This window comes from Dasypus novemcinctus, chromosome 7 (assembly GCF_030445035.2).
Source record: "Dasypus novemcinctus isolate mDasNov1 chromosome 7, mDasNov1.1.hap2, whole genome shotgun sequence".
In the NCBI taxonomy this organism is placed as follows: Eukaryota; Metazoa; Chordata; class Mammalia; order Cingulata; family Dasypodidae; genus Dasypus; species Dasypus novemcinctus.
The window spans coordinates 139305768-139311673 of record NC_080679.1 but is presented as its reverse complement, the minus strand read 5'-3'; the positions used below and the strand labels follow the sequence as shown (position 1 = coordinate 139311673).

Genomic DNA, 5906 nt, shown 5'->3' with positions numbered 1-5906 from the left:
AAAAGGAGTTCTTCAGGAAGAAAGGAAAAAACAGGAGAGGCAGAGTTGGAGGAGAGTGTAAGAGCAACAAAAAAGACAAAGAGAGAAGGAAAAAAACAAACAAAATATGACAAACACAAGTCCAATCAAAATATGGCTAACATAAATAATTCCTTGAAAGTAATAACACTGAATGTCAATGGATTAAACTCACTTATCAAAAGATTCAGACTTGGAGATTGGATAAGGAAATATGACCCATCTATATGCTGTCTACAAGAAACACATCTTAGACCCAGGGATTCATGGAGGTTGAAAGTGAATGGTTGGAAAACAATCTTACAAGCAAACAATAACCAAAAAAGACAGGAGTAGCTATATTAATATCAGACAAAATAGACTTTAAATGTGAAAAAATTGTGAGAGACAAAGAAGGCTACTACATATTAGTGAAAGGGCCAATCTCTCAAGAAGAACAAATAATCATAATTATTTATGCTCCTAACAAGGGTGCCTCCAAATACATGAGGCAAACACTGGAAAAACTAAGTGAAAGAGTAGATGACTCTACAATTATAGTGGGAGATTTTAATACACCATATCAACTTTGGATAGAACATCTCAAAAGAGAAACACTAAAGAAATAAAAACTTTAAACAGTATATTAGAGGAGTTGGATCTAATAGACATTTACAGATCATTACACCCGAATACAGCAGGATATACATTTTTCTCAAGTGCACATGGATCATTCTCCAAGATGGACCATATGCTAGCCACAAAGAAAGGCTCAGTGAATTCAGAAAGATCAAAATCATAAAAAATAATATCTCTGACCACAGTGGAGTAAAGCCAGATTTCACACCAAGATATGGAAATTAAACAGCATGCTATTAGAAAACAGTGGGTCGAAGAGGAAATCTCAAAAGAAATTAATAACTACCTTGAATCTCATGAAAATGATAACACAACATACAAAACTTATGGGATGCAGCAAAAGCAGTACTGAGAGGGAAATTTATAGCCATAAATTCATACATCCAAAAGAAGAAAGAGCAAAAATTGAAGAACTACCTGCACATTTGGAGGAATTAGTAAAAAAACAACAAAGTAACCCCACAGGAAGAAGAAAGAAAGAAAGAACAAAGATAAGAGCAGAACTAAATGAAATAGAAAATAGGAAAGCACTTGAAAAGATAAACAAAACCAAGAAGCTGGTTCTTTGGGAAGATCAATAAAATTGACAAACCCTTAGCTAGACTAACAAAGAAAAAGAGCGATAAGATGCAAATACACAAAATAAGAAACAAGAAGGGAGATGTCATCACTGACCCCACAGAAATAAAGATTATCATGAGAGGATACTTTGAAAAACTATATTCCAACAAAACTGACAATTCAGAGGAAACGGACAAATTCCTAGAAACACATAAGCAGCCTATATTGATGAAAGAAGAAATTGATGATCTCAACAAGCCAATCACAAGTAAAGAGATAGAATCAGTCATTAAAAACCTCCCAACAAAGAAGAACCCAGGGCCAGACGGCTTTACTGGTGAATTCTACAAAACATTCCAGAAAGAACTAACACCAATCCTGCTGAAACTCTTTCAAAAAATCGAAGCAGAAAGAACATTACCTAACTCCTTCTATGATGCCAACATTATCCTAGTACCAAAGCCAAACAAAGACACCACAAAAAGGAAAATTACAGATCAATTTCTCTAATGAACCTAGATGCAAAAATCCTCAACAAAATAGTTGCTAACTGTATTCAACAATACATTAAGCAAATTATATACCATAACCAAGTGGGATTCATTCCGGGTATGCAAGGATGGTTCAACATAAGCAAATCAATCAATGTTATACACCATGTAAGCAGATTAAAGGGAAAAAATCATGATTATATCTATAGATGCAGAAAAAGAATTGGACAAAATACAGCATCCTTTCTTGATAAAAACACTGCAAAAGATCAGAATTCAAGGAAATTTTTTTAACATAATAAAGAGTATATATGAAAAACCCACAGCCAACATCTTTTACAATGGTGAAATCCTAAAATCCTTCCCTCTAAGATCAGGAACAAGACAAGGATGCCTACTCTCACCCCTTCTATTTAACATTGTCTTAGAAGTACTTGCTCGAGCACTGAGGCAAGAAGCAGATACAAAAAGCATTCAAATTGGACAGGAAGAAGTCAAAATTTCATTATTTGCAGATGACATGATCCTATACATAGAAAACCCTAAGAGGTCTACAACAAGGCTTCTAGAACTTAAATGAGTTTAGTGAAGTTGCAGGTTATAAGATGAATGCACAAAAATCAGTAGCATTTCTATATACAAATAATGAGCAAGCTCAGGAGGAAATCAAGAAACAAATATCATTTACAATAGTAAATTAAAATTTCAAATACCTGGGAATAAATTTAACTAAAGATGTGAAAAACTTATACACAGAGAAATACACAAGACTGTTCAAGGAAATCAAAGAAGTCCTAAATAAATGGAAGAATATTCCCTGTTCATGGATAGGAAGACTAAATATTATCAAGATGTCTATCCTACCAAAACTGATCTACACATTCAATGCAATCCCAATAAAAATCAACACAGCATTCTTTAAGGAATTAGAAAAACTCACTATGAAATTTATTTGGAAAGGAAAGAGGCCCCGAATAGGTAAAGATATATTGAAAAAGAAAAATAAGTCAGGCCTCTGCAGCTCTGCCACCAACCACCCTCTGGCAGCAGTTCTGGTGCCTCCTTGGGCCAGCAGTCCTCCAGCGGGAGGGAGCGAGGTGGGCAGCAGTGGTGGCAGCATTGCGGGCTGCAGGACCTCCTCGGGGTGTGGCCCCAGCACCCAAGTGCTAGGAGAACATTTCTACTGCTGCATCAAGGGCACAAGTCTTATAATTCAGCAAGATTTGGAATTCCTGGAGAATTGCCTTCCTGAAAAGTTGAAAGAAATCTCTTTAAATTCTGTCTCTTAGTTTTCCATTTTGTTGTGTTTCAGTGGAACATCAAGAAACCATGAACAACTTCAGTAATGAGGAGTCTGACTGCCATTTCCTGATGAAGGTTTTACTGCCAAGGACATTCTGGGCCAAAAAATTAATGAAGTTTCTTCTGATGATGATAAAGATGCCTTCTATGTTGCGGACCTTGGAGACATTCTAAAGAAACATCTGAGATGGTTAAAAGTTCTTCCTTGTGTCACCCCCTTCTTTACAGTCAAATGTAATGACAGTAAAGCCATAGTGAAGACCCTGGCTTCCATAGGGACAGGATTTGATTGTGCTAGCAAGACTGAAATCCAGTTGGTGCAGAGTCTCAGGGTGCCGCCAGAGAGGATAATCTATGCAAACCCTTGTAAACAAGTGTCTCAAATTAACTATGCCGCCAATAATGGAGTTGAGATGATGACTTTTGACAGCGAGGTTGAGTTGATGAAAGTGGCCAGGGCATATCCAAAGGCAAAAGTTGATTTTGTGGATTGCCACCGATGACTCCAAAGCAGTCTGCCACCTCAGTGTTAAATTTGGAGCCACACAGAAAACCAGCAAGCTTCTTTTGGAATGGGCTAAAGAGCTCGATATTGATGTCATTGATGTCAGCTTCCATGTGGGAAGTGGCTATACTGATCCTGAAACTTTTGTGCAGGCCATCTATGATGCCCGCTGTGTCTTTGACATGGGAGCTGAGGTTGGTTTCAGCATGTATCTACTTGATATTGGTGGTGGCTTTCCCAGATCTTATGACGTGAAGCTTAAATTTGAAGAGATAACCAGTGTCATTAATCCAGCATTAGACAAGTATTTCCCATTAGATTCTGGAGTGAGAATCATAGCTGAACCAGGCTGATATTATGTTGCTTCAGCTTTCACACTTGCAGTGAATATCATTGCCAAAATAAATTGTGTTTAAGGAACAGACAGGCTCTGATGATGAAGATGAATTGAGTGAACAAACCTTTATGCATTATGTGAATGATGGAGTGTATGGATCATTTAATTGTATCCTTTATGATCATGAGCATGTAAAGCTTCTTATGCAGAAGAGATGCAAACCAGATGAGAAGTATTACTCATCTAGCATATGGGGACCCACGTGTGATGGCCTTGATCGGATCATTGAGCACTGTGGCCTGCTGGAAATGCACGTGGGTGACTGGATGCTGTTTGACTGGATGCTGGGGGCTTACACTGTGGCTACTGCTTCCACTTTCAATGGGTTCCAGAGGCCAACCATCTACTATGTGATGTCAGAGCCTGCATGGCAAGTCATGCAACAAATTGAGAGCTGGGGGTTTCCACCTGAAGTAGAGGGGCAAGACGCCAGTGCTCTGCCTTTTTCCTGTGCTTGGGAAAGTGGGATGAAGTGCCACCCGGCCACTTGTGCTCCAGCGAGTATTAATGTGTAAATACCATTTTTGTAGCTGCTGTGAGTTTATCTTGAATGGAGGGATTTGGGGGGGGGATCATTTAACTTAATTACTGCTAGTTTTGAAATGTGCTTCTAAGAGTAGGGTTGGCACAGACACAGCGATAAGGAAGACTAGGAGATGGGGTTACACTTATCTGTGTTCCTATGGAAACTACTTGATTATTTTGTTTTATATGGATTTTATTCACTTTCAAACATACTTCTAAGGGATGCCTCTCACCTGCTGAACAAGCATTTGTAGCTTGTATAACCGCAGAATGGGCCAAAAGCTTAATGTTGTGACCTGTTTTAAAAATAAAAGTATCTTGAAATAAAAAAAAAGAAAAAAGAAAAACGAAATTGGAGGAATCACACTACAAAGCTACAGTAGAGAAAAAAGCATGGTATTGGCACAAGGAGAGACACACAGACTAATGGAACTGAACTGAGAGCTGATAGAGATCCTCATATATATAGTCATATAAAATTCAATAAAGCCACCAAACCCTCTCAACTGGGAAAGAATGGCCTATTCAAAAAATGGTGCCTGGAGAACTGGATATCCATATGTAAAAGAATTATTGTAACTTTGGGTAGGGGAATGTGTCCTGTGAAGGTAAAATTTGTCTTAAAATAATATAATTATAGTCTATATGGTTACAAATAATTATGAGAATTTTAGCAAGGCATTGTTTAAATTAAGGTACTTAAATGGATAATTGCAAAAAGTCATTATTAAACAAAACCTGAATTGATAATAATAATAATAAAAGGTAATTTTATAACAAGAAAACTTGTTGGCAGCCAGCCTCCCCTGCAAACCTGCTTCTAAAAGACTATTTCTGGTATTACATGCTACTAAGTATTTAAAATGAAGAAAAGTTCATTATTTTAACAAGTTTGTTTAGTGTTGATAGTAATTATATTTTGGAAAAAGGTTGCCTGAAAAGCTTCCGAAATTGTTTTGGTAACTTATGTATGTGGAATATATGGAATGTGTTTTTATTGTTAAGGAAACAGGAGATGATTTTGTCCTAAGAAAAATGATTATTAAGAAAGAAAAAATGTGTGACAAAATCTGAATGAATACTGAAAGTGTAGAAGGTTAATGGAAAAGAAATTTTTATGGTTAAAGTTAAGCAAGATTTGATGGGTCTGTCTATAAAGTTTTAAATAGTTTAGTATCAAGAAGTATACTAATGCAAAGTTAAAATTTTCTTCTTTCTCAAAGTCTCTCAAATCATTAGCCTGTTTTGGTACAAGTTTATAAAAAGTTTTCATCTTGAATAATCAGTATACAAAGAAAGTCTGTTTTATCAAAATAGCTTCTATATGCAGATGTGTTCATATTTCCATTTGAAGCTAACAGTGTGTGAGCATCTCTTGGCTATACCATAGGAAAACATTGTTAATTCAATAGAAACATGTGTTCTTGCTAATAATTCAATATAGATCTGATAATGAATTTTCTTAGAAGCATTATACTTATTGTACTCT

The 5906-nt window shown here is 36.4% G+C and overlaps 1 pseudogene; it reads left to right on the top strand.

Annotated features, from left to right (window-relative positions):
* The first annotated feature begins 2907 nt into the window (after positions 1 to 2907).
* On the top strand, positions 2908 to 4407 carry LOC131279319 (ornithine decarboxylase pseudogene; annotated as a pseudogene).
* Positions 4408 to 5906: the final 1499 nt, after the last annotated feature.